Source organism: Hypanus sabinus, unplaced genomic scaffold, assembly GCF_030144855.1.
Source record: "Hypanus sabinus isolate sHypSab1 unplaced genomic scaffold, sHypSab1.hap1 scaffold_188, whole genome shotgun sequence".
In the NCBI taxonomy this organism is placed as follows: domain Eukaryota; kingdom Metazoa; phylum Chordata; class Chondrichthyes; order Myliobatiformes; family Dasyatidae; genus Hypanus; species Hypanus sabinus.
The window spans coordinates 516,954-539,257 of record NW_026779970.1 but is presented as its reverse complement, the minus strand read 5'-3'; the positions used below and the strand labels follow the sequence as shown (position 1 = coordinate 539,257).

At 40.1% G+C, this 22,304-nt stretch overlaps 1 protein-coding gene across 5 annotated transcripts in view; it reads left to right on the top strand.

Moving 5' to 3' along the window:
• The first annotated feature begins 260 nt into the window (after positions 1-260).
• LOC132387457 (1-phosphatidylinositol 4,5-bisphosphate phosphodiesterase beta-4-like) overlaps positions 261-22,304 on the top strand; it is a 536,307-nt gene continuing 514,263 nt past the window's right edge. For 2 of the 5 annotated variants that reach the window (XM_059959817.1, XM_059959814.1), the window contains exons 1-2: positions 261-912; positions 5,411-5,469. The gene's annotated coding sequence lies outside the window, so the exon portion shown is untranslated. Of the gene's footprint in view, positions 913-1,100; positions 1,116-1,149; positions 1,418-5,410; positions 5,470-22,304 lie in introns of those variants that run through there. The other 3 variants (XM_059959819.1, XM_059959816.1, XM_059959818.1) reach the window with 2 other exon arrangements.

The window sequence follows — 22,304 nt, the reverse complement described above, 5'->3', positions numbered from 1 at the left end:
CGCACCACAAATTGAGGACTTCCCTTTGCACCACTTCTACAAAGCAGACTGACAAATCCAGACCTTGAGTATTTCTATATATTTCCAAAATTTCCCCTTCTTCTTGCCCTTTCAGTGCTGTAAGTTCACTGAAAATGATTTGCTTTCAGTTGTGTATAATAACTGACCAGGAAGAGGAAATCACTTTATTAAAATGCTGCAGCACTTCGTTGCATTCAACCACTTCGTAGAAGACAACCCCAAACCTACAAGGATACTGATTTTTTTAATATGTAAGACGTGACGTACGTATTTCCCCAGTAATAATGGTCACATGTTGTTCGCGGGGACTGTCCAATTGGCTTTCTTTCACTTCCCATTTCTGTCTGCAGGGTTCGCACCAACTGGAGGAGTTACAGTGAGAATTAATTAACCTTGGTCGTGCACGCGCATCTTGCACGGCGCTGCTCTTTTCATCTTAGTATCGGCTCCGCAGCCTTTGTCCTGCCCCCCGCTGTAGCGTGCAGCTACCCGCCGGAGCGAAACCTTGCCCTGGGACGGCGGTCGGACCTTTGCCCGGGACTGGAACGTGGCGGAGCGGAGTCAAGCGCAGCGTCCGCTCCGGACCGACACTCGGGATAGCCAGGCGCTTCCCCTTCGCTCGCTCGCTCGCTCGCTCGCTCTTTCTTGCAAGTCTTGCTGCATTTGCGGTGGGAACCGGCGCTACCATCTCCCTTCTCTGTTATGCTTTTTTTTCTTCCCCACCTTTTAAATGTAGTCTTATGAGGCTTGACGGGAAGAAGTAAAGTCTGGATAAGAGAAATAAGGGGGGGACTAGAGATTGAGGGCATCTGGACAGACTCTTATCGCCACAGCAACCACCACACATCCACCGAGCATCGGAGTACGCCCACATCTTCCTGTCTGTTTGATGTAAGAAATTACTTTTTTTTTCAAAAATAAAGCGTTCTATGCATATATGCGTGATTACTTTCCCCACAGTTGCTGCCGCGGTGCCGTTTGAAGCTGTTTAATGAGAAGCGGTGGACGCGGGCTGGGTGTGCGCGCGTGCTTGGTTCTTGAGTGATTTTTTTGCTGAGCTGAATGTAAACACGGGAGCAGAGCTGTCCTGACAGGTAGGAAGTCAGCTCCTAGCCACTGCCACTGGCAAATGGAACTACCGAATCATTTGTTTTCTTTTTTTCTCTCCCTCTCAACGTATGAATTAGCGCAACATTTGTGCTGCTGTTTCAAGGGCAGCAAAAGTGCAGCATACACCACCCGGCGTGGTATTGATTTATTATGACAAAGCAGAAAAAAAAATTCAGATGGTGCTTTCCTACTAGTTTTGTAGCACGAAGAGGTTTGCAAAAATTGATACGCGAACACGTTTCACCAAAAGTGTTAGAAGCTGCGCCTGAACGGATCTCTTTGGGAGGTAATGGAGAGAACTTGCTGCAAAATGGTTGGTTTTAGCATATGTTACAAGGCATATGAAAGAAGAAAACTGGGTTGTACGGTAATTTCCCGTAGTGTTGACAGTGCAAGTAGTATTTTGGTTTCGGATGCCTATTGTGCAACCTTGGTGCCGGTACTATCTGGCTTGACAATGGATACTTATTGATCTTGCATTATTGCTTGCTCCGTAGCAATGATTCGATACCTCGGCTGCTTAAAAATCTTCGCATTTCGGATTTTCATTCCCCAGAAAAAGTTAGCTCCATAAGCATTTTTTTTTTGGTTCAGAATTTTACATCAGCAAGAAGGAAGAATTATTTTCTTTGAAATGTTACCAAATTAGCATTTAAACTAATTGGTGTTTTTCAGAAGGATACATGTATGCATACTTTCCTGCCTTGACAGTGTAAAATTATTCTGGGCTTAAAAGTTGTAGGAATACCGCTTGTAGTTGATTACCGCATTTCGAAATATCTGATGTTCCTATTACGTTTGGAGAATTCTGGAAGTTGTTAAATATAGTTGCTCAGTGCCAATTTCCATAGGTTGAAGCAGTGGTGTTCTGTTTGGATGATGTATTAACGCAGGATGTGCTTCAATCATTTTTTAAAATTTTCTCTAAACTTATCAATTTTTTTAAACAAGTTAATGATATCAAAGTTTGATTTGGAATCACAGCAAACAAGGTGTCATTGATCAATATGCTGGCAGAACATGTAAGGAGCATCTGTTGAATATTTTCTGTGACAGAGCTTAAAGAGACGCAGAATAATTATCTGCTAAAAACAAGCTGAAGTTGATGTCCTTGTGAAACAGAAACATCTTGGCATATAATTCAATCTGTCACAAGACTTGTGAATTTTGGCAAAATTACAATTCATTTATTTCCAGCTGTTTTCCTTCAGAATACAGAGCAATATAAAGCTTGTCACATTCAAACCAATGCTGTACTCTGTAAATAGAAACTCGTTGAATGACAAGGGCGCCCAGCAATGCTGCACATTGTCACCTAACCAATATATATTTTAACAAGTGGAAATTGTAGTATTCAAATAAACAGCAAAAAACGGATATTTTCTGTTTAGTTGCTAATCTTGACTAATGGTAATAACTGAATTATCCAGGAAGATAGATACATGGATAATAGTTCCCTGGCAACCCAATTAAATACTCACTCTAAAAACAAGGAGTTTGAAACCTTTCAGTAGTGTTTTGGGGCACACCAAAAGGTCTACTAACGGTCAAAATTATCGACGCATTTACCTGCCATACGGCTGATGACATGCTGTAATAATTACGTGATGTTAAGATTTTGCTGAAAATACTCAAATAAAACGATATATAAAAAGTGGAACGCAAAGTTGAAGCAGCTTCTGAACATCGGTTCCTTGACACTTTAAATAATGATCTAGGTCAGTATGGGGCAAATCAAGTGTTTGGTTGTCTGTACCTTTTTCGTATCATTCTGCAGAAGTGACAGCTGATGAGAGCAGCATTTCTGTTCTTGTCCCTACAATTTATGTTGTCAAGCTAAGCGTTCAGACATTAGACTCTCCTTTGTTTCTTTTTCTGCGACCTGGCCATCACTCACGCCATCAATTTCTTATTCCTGGAAAATTCTACTTGAAATGGTTTCAGGATTTTAATGACTGCCAGAAAATAGGTGAAGTTTGGAATTAGTTGAGGCATACAAACTTGGTTATCCTGTCCTTTGGAATCTGTTTCAATGTGCAGTTAATTGCCTGACAAGTGAAATGTTGCTGGTAATTGGTTTAAATTCTTATAAAGGATGAATGTATAATTGCCAAAGCAAGGAATAGCAGTTGTTATTTGTACTGACACCCTTGTTACTTGAACTCAAATTCCTGTTCAAATTTAAGGTCCATAAAATAGGTGGTTTCAAACTCCTTGTGGTAATTTGGATGATCACGGCATGTTTTTTTTTATATACCGCACTATTTATTCATTGTCAATTACATCAGTTTAAAGCAAAGCATTCATAACCAAATTAAACAAATGAGCCTTCATGTAAGCAGGGTCCATTTAACAGTGAGTGCATCAAAAGAAGCCTGTTTATTTGCAAACCAAAATATTCATCAAGTTTGTTTTATGCTCTCCATTCACTGTTTTTTTTTCATTTGTTCAGTAAAATTACTTGTGGATTTTTAGAATTTTGTGGTTTGAATTGCAGAATATATATTTTGGTTGAATTTCATTTGTGATATTTAAGGTTCAAAGGTTCATTTTCTTGTCAAAGGATGCATGTATAATGCAACTCTTGATATTTGTCGTCTCCAGATAGCCATTAAATACAGAAAGACCGTGGGTGCTGATGAAAGAAAAGACATCAATTCTCTTCCCCCCCCCCCCCCCCAAACCAGCACAGTAAAGAGAAGAAATAAAACTCGCGGATCCAAAAATCCCTTCACCCCCCCCACCCGCAGCAAAAAACAGCCACAGTAACAATTAACAACCCCCTATGCATAACAGCCCCCAAACTCACAGAAAAGAACAGCGACAGTAGCACCAAACCCCCCAACTCCCCCCCTTCTTATACACAAAAAATTGAGATCACCCACCTGCCAATCGTCCACAAGAAAGAAATCACTGAAAATTGAAACCAATATAAAGTACAGTCTATTAAATAGTGATATTTAATCACTATTATGTTAAGATGACATGAAGTTTTCTTTCATATAAGGGCTTTTCAGGCTGAGCCAGTCTTTAATTGCCTATCCCTTATTGCTCTTTTAGAAGGTGATGGGGGATCTGCCTTCCTGATCTGCTGCAATCCTTGAGGTGTTGTGCTCAGAAATGCTGTTGGGGAGGGAATTCCAGGATATTGATCCAGTGATGGTGAGGGAATGGTGTGGCTCGGTGGTCAATTTCCAGGTGGAGGTTTACCCATGCTTTTGCCTTGTCCTTCTAGCTGGTGGAAAGTCTGAGTTTGGAAGGTGTTGTCTGGGGAGTCGTCTTGTATCCTGTAGTTTGTGCAAACTGCAGCTGCTATGCCTCAATTGTGAAGTGAGTGGTTTTGGATGGGTGCCCATGTGGTGAGCTGGTATCAAATGTCCTGTATGATGTCAAGCTTCTTGAGTATTGTTGAAGCTGCACCTGATTAAGCAAGTGGAGAGTATTTCATCACATTCTGACTTGATTCTTGCAGACGGAGGGCAGGCTTTGTGGAGTTAGAAGGTGAGTTATCTGCTGCAGAGTTCCAGACCTCCTCTTGTAGCTGCATTGAGTATATGGCGACCCCAGTTCAGTTTGTGGTCAATGATAATCCTCAGTGAGGGATTCAGTGATAGCAATGCCATTGAAAATAGGGGTGGGCGGTGGTGATAGCTGGATTTTCTCTGGCCAACAATGCTGTTCATATTACAGTCACAATTTATTAGGCTTTTTGTTTCTTACTTAGAATTGTCGGGCATGGACAAACCTAAAGTACTGTCTTTTCTTTTATTGCATAATTGTAGTCAAAAGACAGCATCTGATAATTTCAAGGCTACTTTTAGACTGAAGCATTGTTACCTAAAATAAATGAATGAACAGTATCAGGTATCCTAATTTCCTTTCACTGAGTGGCACCTTTATCGTTCAACTCAATATCAGATTATTAACTTTCAAATTTACAGAGATTACTATTTCAGAAGTAACAAACAATTTGGAAGGGATGGATTTTTTTTATAGCTTGGGTAGTAAAGCTTTAGGGCATTGATATATGTGTGATATCTGATAAAAGGGCAGATATAATTTTTGTTGAATTCTAATATTTCATTGGAACTCAAGGTAAGTATTTGGTTGGCCATCCTTTTATGAAGCACGAGAAAATGACATTTCCTTGAAAAGTCAGTATAATATAGTGGTAAGTTTTGACAAAGCTGATGTCTATATTTTCTTTCAATCTCATTAAAAGGAGCTGAGCCAAAATAGTTTTTTTTTAATCTTATTAAATTATTATTTCTCCTCCTAGGGAAAGAAGACATTTCCTCCACAATGAGAACAATAAGAAAATAATTTGACACTGAACTGGTAAGCTGTTAGCAATTATATAACGAGTCAATGTGTGTAAATACCATGCCGTTCTATGTTGGAGAAGGTGTATGAGCTTGATGTTGCCTCTGACTAAACCTATGAACCCCGTTATTGCAGGTAAATATCCTACGATAGGAACACTTTCATATAAAGCTGGAAGGTTTATTCAAACTATTAGGGTAGAATATTGGAAGCTTCAGGTATTCAAGTTTTAAGTAGCTCTTCCATAGCAGAAAGGATGATGGAAATTCAGGTAACTTTTGGGAATAAACTTGAGAATTGAGATTCTGAGCTGCTGAAGGTTGGTGAGGCGAGGCTTGAATGGTTATGGGTTGATTTTCTTGATTGATCTTATTCTGAGTTGGGGCAAGTAGTGGAAGAGTCTATTGACAAACAGTTTGGGTCCAGTGGCCATAAGTCAATTAGTTTTAAAATAGCTATGGCAAACAATACGACCCAGTTAAAGTCCTGAACTGGGACAGTGCAAATTCTGGAGCCAGTAGGTGGAAGCTTGCCGTGGTTGATTGGGTGAGATTGTTTGCAGGGAGGGGAGCATCTGCCAGATGCAAGGCCTCCAGAAGCGTGATTGAGAGTTCAGAGCCTGCATGTTACTGTTAGGATCAAGGGCAACGTTGGCAGCTTTCAGGAGCCCTGAGTGACAAAAGATTTTGAGGCTTTGCTAAAGAAAAAGAGGGAGGCATACAGTGCACATCAGCATTTGGGAGTTTGTGACTTTCTTGATGACAACAAGAAATGTAGGAATGGGAGAGAGAAATTAAGAAGGCAACAAGAGGATCTGGCAGACAAGATAAAAGCAAAATCGTAAGAGTCTGTAGGTATACTAAGAGTAACGAGGTGGTTTGGGAGAAAATAGATCAATGTGGCCATCTGTGTGTGTGGAGCCAAAAGAAATGGGTGAGATCTTTAATGAATATTTCTCTTCAGTTTTTGCTGCGGGGGAAAAGTGATAGGTTAAGGAAATGGGGAAAAATAAAACTGAAATAACATGGATACATCTCCAGAGCCTGACCTAATGCATTCTCTGATCTTGTGGGAAGTTGGAGAAGAAATTGCAGAGGTCATTGCAGAGATTTTGGGAGATCAAACCAGGGTGTACAGTGAATGGAGGCCACGGGGAGCATTATGCAACTGAGGGAGCAAGGAAAGCACAGTTTGCTGAAAGCAACACATAGGTAGATAGGATGGTGAAGAATGTGTTTGGCTTGTTGGTGTTGTCAATTAGGGGACTGAGTGGAAATTATGATGCAGTTATGTAAATCATTGCTGAGGCTGCATTTGAAATATTGAGCTTATTTTGGTTAACATTATAATGAATATGTTACTAAAAAGAGTGCAGAAACAATTCATCAGGATGTTACTTCAGTTACTGGACAGGTTGCATAGACTGGGAGACTGTAACATTATACGATTGAGAGTTGACCTGATACAGTTGACCATGATGAGTATAGACTGGGTGAAAGTACATAGTTTTTTTCCTAGGGAACAGGTGCTTAAAAAAAAGAGGCAAGATCAGAAGTGAGGGATTTAAAAGGGATATTAGGGGCAGCATATTCACAGAAAGGGTGGTGCATAATTGGAATGAGCTGCCAGCGATGGCGATTGAGGCCGGTACATCGACAACATCTAAAAGCCATCAAGGTAAGAACATGGAGGGATTTGGAGGCCTAAGAGCTGAATGCAACACATGGGATTAGGTCGCTGGGCTGGTGAATTAGGTTGAAGGAAGGGTCTGGTTTCCCTACTCTGTGACACCAAGCTTGTCAATTCAGCCTCTTACAGGGGAGAGAGGGATTCGACAGCATGATCAGCGTTTGTTGTGGGGATTAAGAAGCATGGTTTGGCCTTCCCAGAATTTGAAAGGAGGATTTAAAAAAAAATCCAGACAAACATGAGTAAAAGTTGGTGAAAAGTATGCAATATGGTGGTTAACTAGGACTAAATATCAGCAGTGTGCGGATTGAAACTTCTCGGGTGATATCACTGAGGCAGCACATAGCAAAGAATCAGATGAGGATAGATCCTTTTGGTTTTCAGGGGTAATGAATATAGGAGCATGAAGAAAATCTACTACCAGTGATTTATTGTCTGAGGGCTGAGAACACTGGTAAAGAAGGAGTGGAGAAGTGTTGATCAGTTGTGAAGGTAGGAATAGTTCACTTTTGTCCCATTCACTAAAAATTTTATTTGTAACCATGGTTAAAAATTATTGAGGTAGCAATGGAAACCTGTTTGTAGGGATTTAAGAACTGAGTTCTTAAAATATGGTGTGGCAGCTAGAAGGACAGTGCAGGGGTACAGGAGGAGATGGGGGAATCTTTTCTTGATAAAGCCAGAGTTAAGGAGAGGAATGAAGTTCCTAATGAGATCGAACCGCAAGTAGTTAACACATTGACCAGAGAGATTGGTCAGTAGTTCAGATTAAATAGGATTGGGAGGAGCAAGAAATGGGTCTCCCGAACATCAATGAGATTCCACAAGGATCAAATGAAGATTGGAGATAAATTGATGAAAGATGTTAATTCAGGGCGGGGGAATGGAAATCCGGAGGAAAATTTTCACAGGTTGGCCGAAGTGTGATAAGTTTGAGAAGTTGAGGGCATTTTTTGATTCTGCTGTGAATCATTGTTTGCTTAGAGATGGTAGAGATCCAGATCAGGTATGATTTCATTTATTTTTCTACATGAAAACACACTTGGAGCTCTTCTACAATGAGCGATTCTGTTTATTAAGTGCTTGGATCTTAGTTGAGGTTAAAGTACAACTTTAAAAGACTGGTTCATTTGATTATGTAAAATTATGCAGTATGGGCTAATCATTATAAGTGTGGTCATTTTGCCTTAACTATTATATTGGTTCTATGAAAGTGTCAAAACACAAGAACTCATATTATTTCAGTGAACTAAAGTAAATAGTTCAGTGATGATGTTCAGATGTGCTTTTTTTGAATTGACTTTAATATTATTGTTTATTTGGTCTACCTCCCTACGCTAGTGTCGCACAGCCCAATTGCTCTTTTACACTTGCCAGGCATGGGATTCCTGCCCAGTTATTTTCTTACTACAAAACACGATGAGGCCACTTGACCCAGTGGGTCAATGTCGGCTCCCGGCAGACTAATCTCATCAGTCCCATTTGCCCTTAATTCCCTGCAACCTGTTCTCCTGCATTTCAATTCATGTCTCTTTTGATTCTTTCTGTCACCTGTTTACAGGAGCCAGCTACCCACTGACAGTTCTTCAGGATGTGTGAGGGGAGAAATGTAATCACAGGGAGAATGTGCAAATCTCACCCAGACAGCACTGCATGTCGGGATTGAACCGGAGTCCCAGAATCTGTGAGGCAGCGGCCCTAACTACTGCGCTGTGGTGGCCACATTTTGGCTGTCAGTAGAAATTTGGCATTCACCAGCACTGGCATTGTATACAGGACAGTGAAAACAGAAAATTGTGGAAACACTTCCTCAGGTCGAGCAGCATCTGTGGAAGGAGAAACATTTTGGGTTCAGTACCTTTTGTTAATGTATGCAGATTTTGAAATTTCCAGCTTGTTTAAAGGGAGTTGTGACTGGCATTGCATTTATTACCCTAAACAGTGCTGCGCTCCTTGATAGTAAAGATTAGGTATTTGGGTATAGAATCAGGAAATTGAGCAAGAAAACTTTATAAACAACACACACAAAATGCTGGTGGAACACAGCAGGCCAGGTAGCATCTATAAGGAGAAGCACTGTCGACGTTTCGGGCTGAGACCCTTCGTCAGGACTAACTGAAAGGAAAGATACTAAGCTTAGTATCTTTCAGTTAGTCCTGACGAAAGGTCTCGGCCCGAAACGTCAACAGTGCTTCTCCCTATAGGTGCTGCCTGGCCTGCTGTGTTTCACCAGCATTTTGTGTGTGTTGTTTGAATTTCCAGCATCTGCAGATTTCCTCGTGTTTGCTAAGAAAACTTTGTCAATTTTCCTTCAAAACAGAGAATGCTTCCAGCTCTGAGTTAAACATTTTGTGGGAGTCTTATTTGAAACTAGCAACACAGGTTAATAAAATCATGAAAAATATGCAGCCCAAACATTGTGAGTCCTTTCTGCAGGGATAGAATTGGAAAGCAGAGTGATCATGTTAAGTGAATAATGAACAGGCTATAGTTAACTGTACTATTCAGGTCTGGTAACTTTTTTTTGAAAAGAAATACAACAGGCTGAAGTGGGCAGAAGATCTTGATAATTTCAGAACAGTAAGTATTTATTAAGATAGGATGAATAGACTGGTGTTCATTTCCCACCCCACTCCCCCAAAAATTTGTTATGGTGGGTTCTCCTTTCTAGTGGCCTGTTTGGAGAAGTTTGTTTTCTGATCAGTCTGGTAGTCTAAGTCGGGTACCAGACCCATACAGAAAGATGCTGGAAAAGACCCAGTAACACCATGAAGGACTTCACCCACTCTGCTCATGGACTGCATGTTCCACTCCCATCAGGGAGGAGGCTATGTAGCATCCACTCTGGGACCTCCAGACTCAAAAACAGTTACTTTCCCTAAGCAGTAAGGCTGATCAACATCCACCCACCAACCCACCCCACCACACCCCCGACCACCACTACTTTATCATTTCCTGTCAGTTACCTTGTGTACAGACACTCCTGTGCCTTGTGTCACTTTATGGGCAGGCAGTCAATTTTTCTATATAAGCTGTCCTGTTTCACTTTTATTGTGGATTTCTTGTTACTGCGTTTTTTTGTCGTTTTTTTTGTGCTACATTGGATCCGCAGTAACATTTATTTCATTCTACTTTACCCTTGTTTAATGGAAATGAAAGTAAACAATCTTGAATTTACTTGCATGATATCACCATCAGGACAGTAAAGTTATGCTGTGTGGGACTGCCGAAATTCATATGTATAACCAGGAGCTGCAGTAACTCTGTGCGTTTGGATTTGATTAAACACCTTGCGTATAGTTTTCTAGGGTTGGTCTAACCTCATCATTGGGGTGACATAAAAGCGGTATAATAATTGAGCTTGATGGGGTAGACAAAGAGGAGCCATTTTCAATTGTGGTATAAAGCAAAGCTAGAGGCTGTGTAAACTGATTGTCACCAGTAAGTCCAATATGCAATCCATGGACAGAATCTGAAACTTGCTGCCTTAAAATTAGTTGAGGTGAATAAAGCCATCCCCATGTTACAAACACCCAACTTGTGGATATCTGTACAGATGATAAGCTTGCATAATATTATTACATTCAAATCCCTGAGGTACACACATATATTTGACTCTACAGACAACAGGGCTAGTTTCCTCTCTCCCTTCACTTCACTATTTGTTCTTTCTTATCAATCCTTTAAGTGCATTTGGTTTTTGTGTGTTTTCTGACTCATAAATAAAATTGGCTTGGTGATTCTGTAAAACCTCAGCCTGTTTATTACCTGGGAACAGGCTGTATTTCTGAGAGAAAGATTTTTTTTAAAAATGCATGAAAGCAAAAGAAGCATTGATAGGTTGGGGCAAGTTTGGATCATAAGAACTAGGGGTCATTGCCTCAAGATTCAGGGGAGAAGGTTTAAGATGGAGATGAGGAGAAACTTTTTCCCAGAGGGTGGTGAATCTGTGGAATTCTCTGCCCAAGGAAGCAGTTGAGGCCTCCTCACTAAATTAAGAAACATTTAGATAGGTTTTACGTAGCAGGGGAATTAAGGGTTATGGGGAAAAGGCAGGTAGATGGAGCTGAGTTTAAGGACAGATCAGCCGGGACAGGCTCGATGGGCCAGGTGGAATACTCCTGTTCCTATTTCTTATGTTCTTATGTCCAAGACTGGCTGCTGCTGCCTCATTCTATATAACAGCCCATATTATATCTATAGAAATATATTGTTTACCCTGGTGCAATTTCCTGGAATTTTCAGTCATGATTAGAATATTTGTTGGATTAAAACCTTCTTAAGATGATCTTAAGAGGAGCTCAATGAACAGAGCCCTGAAAGAGCATCAGATTTATATGGAAATTTCCTTTCTCCATCCCTCTTATGGTAAAATCCTTTTATCACTGTACTTTTAAGGTTAGATTTTTTGAGACTATTTTATTTTATTTGATTTTATTTGTATACTTAAAAAAAAAATTTGGGGGCAGTTTTCATTTTCCAGGAAGTATTTTAGAAGACTGTTTTTAAAATAAAATGTTGCTCATTCTTAGCTAAGTCACAGGGAAGTCAACTGTACTCAAAGCATTTGTGACCTGAAAGAACAAAGATATCCAAAAGAATGCTGCCATTCATGAGTCCTTATGGCCACAGTGAATACAAAGATTACTATGTTGTAATGCTTAACAAATCATTAATATTATTAGGGATGACTTTAGCGTAATTCAAAGTTTCTTCCTTGGTTGAAATTGTATGCAGTGAAGAAGGCAGATAAGCAATGATAGGAGCATGATGCCTTTACCCACGATTAAAATGCGAGCTCTGTTTATAAGCCTCAGCATATCTCCCTAGCAATGAGGTTTGCCATCTGTTACCCATAAACTTATGGGGGAAATTAAAGTATTGTGATAACTGCCAGTAGCAGGCAAGTTTTCTGCCAGTTTCAAATTTCACGTCTGCAACTTGTTCCAGGCCAGTTACATTATCTGTTAATGTGTGATGTATCTTGTGCAGCAGAGGGCTAATGCATTATATAACGTACCCAACACTTTCATCTCCTTTTCTTCTGATTAGCGTTGGGAATATGACTGGAGCTGCCAGTTCTGTTCTGCTAGATATCTCTCATTGCACAACAAACCTGTTAGACTTTGCAACTGCTACTTGCTATTTGTATCTTTGTAGCCAGTTTAACCTGATGTTGCACAATCAACTTCATTGATACATTTGAACTGCGATTATTGCCTTTAATGTATGAACCGCAGAATCCAAATTGTGCGCAGCAAGCTCACACAAACAGCAATGTGATAATAGCCTTTCTATTTTTGAAATGTTAAATGAGATATATATATATACATGTTTTCAATCATTGTGATCTTCGTATGTGAGAGAGAAATGGAATGGTTGGATTTGTGCAGTGCCTTTCACAGTCAGAATGCCCCGAATTTTCTCAGTTGTGGGAGTACATTTGGTCATGGTTGTGATGTAGGAGAGGACAGGTAACAGTGGGGTGGGATGTTGTTCTGAGCCGTGCAGAACTGCAAAGACAATGTTGGAATACTGATTCCTTTTTTTTTCGTGATGTGTTTGGGAAAGCTGCTTACATTTCACAATAACATGCTGAATATATCAAGATTGTGTGTTTATATCCATGGAGAAAAGATTGATTGAACAAGTTAAGAACTGAATATACTACTCTTGAGGGCAGAATATTTAATTGTGGCTTCATATTTCCCTATTGTGCTACGGGGTTGATTATGTAAATTTTTCTGTAAGACCATATGACATAGGAGCAGAACTAGGCCATTTGTCTCATCGAGTCTGCTCCGTCATCCCATCATGGCTGATTTATTATCTCTCTCAACCCCATTCTGCTGCCTTCTCCCTGTAACCTTCGATGCCCTGACTAATCAAGAGCCTGTCAACCTCTGCTTTAAATGTACCCAATTACGTGGGTACCTGTGACAATGAATTCCACAGATTCACCACCCTTGGACTAAAGAAATTCCTCATTTCTATTCTAAATGGACATCCCTCTGTTTTGAGTTTGTGCCCTCTGGTCCTAGACTTCCCTGTTACAGAAACATCCTCTCCACGTCCACTTTGTATAAGCCTTACAACACTTGATAGATTTCAACGAGTTTCCCTCTCATTTTTCTAAACTCCCAATGAGCACAGCCCCAGGGCCATCAAATGCTCCTCGTATGTTAACCTTTTCATTCCTGGGATCATTTTCATGAACCTCCTCTGGATCCTCTTCAATGACAGCACACCCTTTCTTTGAGGGGCTGAAAACTGCTTACACGTACTCCAGGTGTGATCTGACCAATGTCTATTTACGTTCTTTCTTTTATATTCTAGTCCTCTTGTAATGATAACAAACTCTTCTATTTTCCACAGAATAAATGAGTTTTGGTTCAAAGTTGAATACCCTCGATATTCTGGTGTTACATTTTAAGCACCATACACAGACACACACTCTTCCTATATGTGCTTTCACAATCACAGAATCAGGGCCACAGCCTGACTGTATCCAAAGCGGTGTGGAACAGAACTGCGGTGCAATTTGGTTCTGCAGTGATGATAACTGGATTGCTGTGTGATCTCGTCCCGTTTCACTGATACTTTCACATTTAAGCTCTCCAAATAACATCAACGTGCACTGTACTGCAGTGTTACCAAGATAACTTCAAGCTGTAGTTGTCAATTAGAAATAATATCATGGGGATTAAAAAATATCAGCTTGTTTTCTGTGATCTATAAATGCTTGCTTTATAAACAAACCAGCTGTTTTGTAAAATGTTTAAGTTGACCATTTAAATAGAACAATGTAAGATGTACTCTTGTTGCAAATTTTGGAGAAGTATTTATATAATGAAGATTAGATACTCCATATATATGCACAAAAATATTTATCGTAATTCACACATTCTTCTGTGGAATTCTGACAAAGGAAGGATGTGAGAAAACACAATGTATGTGATTGTCATTCACACTCTTTTGAAATGTTTATTGTGGTCCTTCATTCATTGGGACTGAAAGAAATGCCTGGGAAAGATGAAATGAAAAGAATCACTATATGGAGGGTTGTTACAGAATTCCTTTGCCGCTGAGCTGTTAGATTGCACAAAGTAAGTGGGCACTGTGGTTGGCATGGGTTGGTTGGGTTAAAGGGCTTGTGTCTGTGATATATTGCTCTCTGATCCTGAGTGTGCAAGTTACTTTAGTACTTGGGATTCCAGCTTCAAAGCTTTGTAGGATCCCTATTGCAACATTCACTTGACTCAATTTCTCTGGAAGCAGTTCTCAATGGCAACCAATAGCAGATTAAGTGAATACCCAGAATGTTTTTGATTTCAGGAGAATGCCTTTTTCTTGAGCAACTTTAATTATGGCAAGTTAGTTTAGGATGGTATTTAAAACAATTATAATGTCTTTGCACACTCATTATTGTTGGACTCTGCACCTCAATGGCTTGAAAATTAATTGTAGAAATATTGTTGCCCTGTTTAAAAACCCCTTCATTGAATTGCTGGAGATCTGCTTTGCATTGCCTTTTTTGACAACCACAGTGCCTTTTGGATGCAGGCATGACTTTATAAGCAAATGATTGCCATTGTAAAAGTATATAGAAATGATTAAAATGCAGTTAATTTTCTTACCCCCCCCCCCACTTGAACTCATTTGAACATGAAGCATACCGATTCAAAGTACATTCATTTGAATTGGATGAGATGTGGTTGATCAGATCCAAATTTCAGCAATGTATGATGTTTAATGTAAGTTGGCCAGAGTGGAGGCAGCCACCTCAGTACAAGGAAGCAAATTTGGTTGTTTGAATATTGCTGACTGATAGGAAGGCTACACCTGTTTCCAATTCTTGGCTTTGGAAAATTGCTCAAGGAGGTGAAGACAACTTTGCGGAGAAGCCAAGTGCCCTACAAAATTGCATGCAGATAGAAGGAGATGCTGTGCCTCAACTTGATTGCTACCACAGATGGAATGCCCCACCCACAATTTGCCTAATTAAAGTATTTTGCTAATCATTGAGTTTGTGTCTGATCTGTGATGGCCCAGTCTTGGAGTTGGAAAAAAAAGAGAAGAACCTGCCTTCTAAATCCGGAGTATTTTTCTGATAAATTTGTACTCTCCTCCCTCTGAGGTTGATATACCATATCTGATGTGTTGTTTTAGTGAATTAGCTGCTGTTCTATTTTGCTGCATTTATGTATACTGTGCCTTTGTAAAATTTGTAATTAGGCTGATAGTTTAAATCCTGGAGGCTAAAATTAAATAAGGCACTTTAGCAAATGCCTTCTCATGTCCATATAGATAACATTTCTGCCTGGCCTGCTGTGTTCTACCAGCATTTTGTGTGTGTTGTTTGAATTTCCAGCATCTGCAGATTTCCTCGTGTTTGCCCTTGAAATTTTCCAGTTTACTTTGTTACCTCTTCGTAACAAATGCCTTCATCCTATGGTATAACTTTGCATTTGTTCCAGTATGAAAATCAGCAATTAAGAGATTAGCTTAAAACAGACAAGTATGCTATTGCAATCATTATTCAAATCAGGGTACCATGACTAAACTGGTCCTTATTTTTATGCTTTAACTCAAAACTTATCCTGAAAGGAATGGGCTTTCTGTAAACACGAGGAAATCTGTAGATGCTGGAAATTCAAACAACAACACACACAAAATGCTGGTAGAACACAGCAGGCTAGGCAGCATCTATAGGGAGAAGCGATGTTGATGTTTCGGGCCGAGACCCTTCGTCAAGACTAACCGAAAAGAGAGATAGTAAGAGATTTCTGTAATGCGTGATTTCTGTAATGCGTGATTTCTGGAAGAGATTTCTGTAATGCGTGATTCAGATTGAGTGACTAAATGTAGTGTGATATTTTAGATAAATACAAGCACACTTCCTTTAAGGTACTGTATGTTTTTTTTTAACAAATAAAAGAAGTGACTACAACTGTAAATGAATGTCAGATTCCTGAAATATCTTGGCATTAGATTAGAAGTTAAATCAGGCAGACCGCAGACAAATGGACTCTTTTAAAGATTAATGTTTGGAATCTGATATGGTAACATTCTTTCAAACCCTTCAGGTGTTTGTTCAATGGTGCAAAAGTGATTGACACACATCTTCATGGTTTGGTAACTAATGCACTGAGTTCATAATCCACTGGCTAAGGTAGGTCAGAGAGCTATCTTTATTTTTAATTACTCTCTGTTAGAGAAATAAGAAGGTCTAATCATTTCAGTAATAGTGTTCATCCAAATTCAGAATACCTGTACCTTTAATTATTTTTAATTTCAATGCTGTATGTCAGTGGTTCATGTAGTGACAATTCCTAGGAATTAGGGTATGGCTTTCAACAGAGTAGAGTGTAGAATCTGCCCTTTTGAATGGTTTTGACTGCATTTCTCTAGCCTATGGCTCACCTGAGATGGCTGCCCCGCTTTATGTACCTTTTAGGCAGAGAATTAGCTTTTGCCTGAGCTATGATGATGTCATAACTTTGCCTTTTATTGATGGCAGTGCTTCAGGTTGGATTTAAACAATAGGTGACTGACCATGGTCTTTAATTTATAACAAAAATGACAGAAGACCAAGTGAAAAGTAAGTGTAGAAGTATAGCATAGAGAATCTGAAATGGGGCTTTATGCCAGTACCAAGCAACTAACAACAGCCATTGTGTGTTGTGTGAATTTAAAAAAAAGTGAGGCATGATGTGTCCAACTTCCTTGAACATTTGAAGAGAATACACTCTGATAAAACAAACAAGAACTTGGCTTATTTTCAGTCACTTTCTGAAAACATTCAGAAAATGAAAACACTTCAAAACTTCACAACAAAACAGTGATGGTTTGCGTGCTTCATACAACCTTTTATTGCTAAGTCTGGAAAGCCCCATGCATTTGGAGAAGAACTGATTCTGCTAGCAGTAATATAAGTTTTGAGACGCAAACATGAGGAAGTCTGCAGGTGCTGGAAATTCAAGCAACACGCACAAAATGCTGGTGGAAATCAGCAGGCCAGGCAGGACTGACGAAGGGTCTTGGCCTGAAATGTCGACTGTACTTCTTCTTCCTATAGGTGCTGCCTGGCCTGCTGTGTTCCACCAGCATTTTGTGTGAGTTGATAGAAGTTTTGAGTGCAGTTTTGCATAAGTCACCAGACCAAATATTTATAGTGATTCTGCTCAGCAACTATTTTGTTCAAAAAATAATAGATGAAATGGCTGATTGCGTAACTTACTTAGGTTAACAGAATTTGGAACGAATATTTGCTTCTTGTATATGTTTGTTTCATAAACGATGAATGCATGTTATTTGCAAGGTGACTGGAAACAGGGGGAGCCAGTATCTTGGGTTACTGAGCAATTCTTCATAGAGAAGGACATTCCACTCACCAACGTTATGGCTTGTGCAACAGATGGGGCACCATTAATGTCAGAATACCAACTTGGGATTATTACTTTCTTGGGGGGAAAAAAAGCTGTACTTAACACATTTACTATTCACTGTGTAATTCATCGACAGCGTCTTGTCTCAAAGAAAATCTAAGTGATTGGCTGCACAAATCACCAAATACTGTTATGTCAGCAATAAGTAAAATATAGGTGGAGGCTGTCAGCTTTCTACTATTTTGAGAGCTTTGTTTTCAGTTGCAAGGAAATGATGTGAATCTTATCAGAGTCAAATCAGTTGTCTCCACATTTCTGGCCAAGTTAACCCAATTTAAGTGCAACACTGGCCATCACGACCTTTTCAAATTTCTGACCCTCTGAGCTGGATGAGGAAGAAAGAATACCAGATGATCTTCGAGTATACTCTGCCCTTCTGGGTGAACTGCATTAAGATTTCAGGATCTTTTCTCGATCCAAGTTCCAGATTGAGTAATAAATCCATTCCTGACATTTGTATTGCAGAATTAACAGGAAGAATGGAGGAAGAACTGATCTTGCTGCAAAATGACTTTGAGCTGAAGTTGAGTTTCAACAAATCATATAAGACTTCGTTGCAGAAAGAAATCTCTGAACAATGTCCTGCACTGCGGCAGGGTGGGGGGAGGTCAAGATGTTCTGTATTGCCTTTCCAACATCATATTTAGTGGAGCTCGGTTTCAGTGCAGTTGCCCAATTCCTTTTAAAGTGATGGAAAGGATTGCAAATTACTGAATATGGGGATCTGAGACTCCTTCTGAGTGACATTCAGCCTAATGTTGAGAAGCTGGTGTCATTGCACCAACCCAATCCATCTTTCTGAAAAATGAAAAAGCAATGAAGCACTGAACATTTGGACTACTGATGTACATTATGAAATTATTAATAAAATTGTTTTTACTGTAATTAAACAAATAATTCCATAGCTTTAAATAGATTTGGATTTTTTTTGCAATTACTTGTCACTGCTTTGAATCTGCAGTTCCTGTTTTATTTCACTGTATATCATAAATCAGAATTCTTTGTTATAGTCAGAAAGAGAGAGGGCGTGGGGTGCCGGGGATGTGGTCTGGGCACCAAGGGGGTGGTAACCCAAAGTATCTGGGAATCACTGCTGTATATGCTGTCTTGTTTTCTCTGGCATCATGATGCCAGTTTTGACTTTGGTAGTGAAAACATAAATATCTTATTGAATTGCCCATTATGATGTGTCTCAAAATGATCAATTGCCTTGCAACTATAATTCTGGTTCTCAAAGTTCAGTGTGTGGCTATCTTGGTGAATGTTGTGTATATCCAGTATTTATGAACGTTTGAGTTTCCTTCAGATATTGGCAATTGAGCAGTGAAGTCATCAGAGGGAAAAACTGATCTTTGGTGATTTCAATGAGAGTAAATTGTGCAGTGTAGAACGAGAGGCTGTTTTTCAAATGTAGAAGGCCAACTTCTCGCCATTTGTCTTTGTAAGGATTTACGACATCCTTCCTCTTGTATATAATTGTGGGTATGTGTGCTGCAGTAATAATGGTAACATAGATAATTAAAGACACAGCTTGACCCTGATAAAGCAATTTTTTTTTACAAAGTAAGAAGAGAATCATAACTGGCCAAAAGGTTGGAGGTGGGTAAGCGAGTAGGGATAAAGTGAGGGGAAAATGTTTTATTTTCCAGTTTGGGAAGGCTTTGCTTTAGCATAAAAGCAGTGGAAAGTGTCAATGCCAAGTGTCATCCCTCTGTCTCCAAAGATGCTGCTTGACTTGCTGAATTCTTTTTGCAGTTTTTTTTGGCTAGAGATTACAATTGTGGGTGTCTCCAAAGAAATTGAGTGAATGTTAGGTAGTAGTCTTTGTTCTATGTATCTGCCTAAATTGTTTAATATTTCACTTCAAAGTTCAAAGTAAACTTATTATCAAAGTGCATGGTATCTCATTGGCTCTTCACACAACCCTGGAACATCTAGACAGCAAAGATGCATACATGAGGATGGTCTTTATCAGTTATAGCGCAGCATTTAACACCATCACCCTCTCAAAACTAATCAGAAAACTTCAAAACCTGGGCCTCAATACCCCATGTGCAATTGGATCCTGGATTTCCTCACTTGTAGACCTCAGTCCATTTTAGAATGGAGTTATATGGAATTGTACATTTGAGTGGAATACCATCCCTTTAAAATGTACACTAAAGATTAGGGGTTTGAAGACTGCAAACCCCGAAAGATTAGGGGTTTGAGATCTAATGATTTAAGATGGATTATCATAAAATGCTGAAAACACATGATCTTGGACATCATCAGTGGAAAAAGAAGAAAAGTTCACGATTTAACTCTGAAGCCCCTTGAGAAAGAGACCACCAGTTGGGTTTTTGTAACACAGAAGAGGGACTGATTGATAGAACAAAGGCAATATCACTGATAGAGTGAGACCAAATAAGTTAATGTGGCAGTTTGAAGTAGATTATGTTTGATGTATTCGGCAAGGCTGTGGAACATATCCAACACATTAGGCTTTATTACTAGAAAGAGAAGAATTAAACCAAAATCTGACTGATGGCAGGTGGAAATGGTAAGTTCTGATATATGTAAAGGAAATTTGAGTCTGGTAAGTGCCTAGAAGGAAGATTGGGTTCTCATTCCTCAAGTTTCTATTCAGCCATATAGTAACAAGACCTTAGACAACTTTGAGTCATTTCTGAGGCCAATGTAGGTGCTCCACAGTTGATCTGCTTTTGGTTCCTTTCAATGTAGGGACTAAGTAGTTCACTGCTTCAACTGAAAGTATTGTGTGGGTACCTCAAAGGAGTGAAAGGACAGTTGTTTCATTTTTTGAAATTGTGTGGGGAGAGTGCCTTAATTCAGCGAGTGGTTAGAGAACATAAAGGTAGCCAAAGGGTCACGAAGGGACTGAATATTTTAGAGGGGAATATGTGTCTAGTGTATAATTTTGGTAGATCTGGAGAAAATTTGTGGATGATCTGTTCAATGTGGAGGCTGGTAAGTTGGAAAGTGAGGACTGGGGGGGGGATCTCTATTTAGCTTTGTTTAGGGGGAGGGAGGTGGCACGTGGCCAAGTGGTTAAGGCTTTGGACTAGTGATCTGAAGGTCGAGAGTTCGAGCCCTTAACCACACATTGCTCCAGTCCACCCAGCTGAAAATGGGTACCGGCAAAATGCTGGAGGTTAACCTTGCGATAGACTGGTGTCCTATCTGTGGGGTGGGGGGGGGGGTGGTAAGTCTCGTATTCTCAGTCACTTCATGCCACGGAAACCAGCATAAGCACCAGCCTATAAGGCTCGGGACAGACTTTAACTGGGGGAGAGAGGGTGAAAACAAAGGTATGAAATGATTCAAGATTGGTTAATGTTATTTTTAGTACACATATTTAAAGGAGAACTTTACTTCGAGTTTAACAGAAAGAGGCACAATAAGATTAAGAACACAGTAATTAAAAAAACACAAATATAAATATTGATTGTACATCCATAGTGATACTAGGTTCAGGAGTGTCTGGGTATAAAGTGCTTCCAACAGGAAATGATAATGTTGTGTTGGTGGGTAATATGCTGAGGTGGGTTAGTGGGTGGAGGAGGTGTTGATCAGCCTTTCTGCCTGGGGAAAGTAACTGTTTTTGAGTCTGGCTGTCCTGATGTGAATGCTAAGTAGCCTCATCCCTGATTGGAGTGGGACAAACACTCCATGTGCAGGGTGGATGGGATCTTTCATGGTTCTACTGTTTCCCCGCCCCCCCCCCCCCCCTGTATTTACTATGACCTCGATGACAAGGAGACTGGTGCTGGTGATGCTTTGGGTGGTTTTGACTGCCTGTTGCAGAGCCCCCTTGTCCACTGTGGTGCAGCTTCCATGGTTGCAGTGATGCAACATGTTAGGATGCTTTCTACTGTGTGTTTTTAGAATGACGTGAGTGTAGGTGTGCCTTGTCCAGTTCTTTTCAGCCTCCTCAAAGCAGGGTTTTCTTCTTTGTGTAGAATGTGTTGCGTGACTATGAGAGGTTGTACGTGATGTCCAGGATGGTGGGGTCTGTGTCAGAATCCTGATTAAGCCCGGAGTTAAAATGCTCGGCCAACCTCAGCAGAATGGCATTTTGATTCTTCAGAAGTCTTGGACCATCTGCTGTTTTCGGGGGAGTAACGCATCGATTTATTGGTATCGTAGATGGTTTTGACAGCATTGTAAAAATGATGCATGTCGTTATTAATGGCAAGCGGCTGGATTTCATGCGCCTTTTTAGCCCACCACTAATTTTGTATGGCCCGTATTGCCTTTTGCCCTTTCCTCCAAGCTACCTGCCAGTGCTGCCTGATGCTGGTGGATGAAGGGTCCTTGGAGCGCTTCCACATAAGCTGCCTTCAGCGCACCCTGGGAATTACTTGGCGTGAGCGGGTGCCTCACACTGAAGTACTTGTAAAGACCAACTGCAGAAGTATTGAGGCCATGATCACCCAGCGTCAGTTGCAGTAGCTGGGGTGCGTAATAAGGATGCCCCCATGTCGTCTACCCCGCAGAATATTATACAGCCAGCTACATCATGGTTGGTGCTCATCTGGAGGGCCGAAGAAGTGCTATAAGGATCAGATGAAGAATGCTTTAAGGAAGAGCAAGATCAGACCTGAGGACCTGGAGGATGTTGCTGCTGACTGTAACACTTGGCGACAGTTGTGTAGAGATGGGCTTTGTATTCTGGAGATGGAAAGAACAACCAGAAGACAGCAGAAGAGA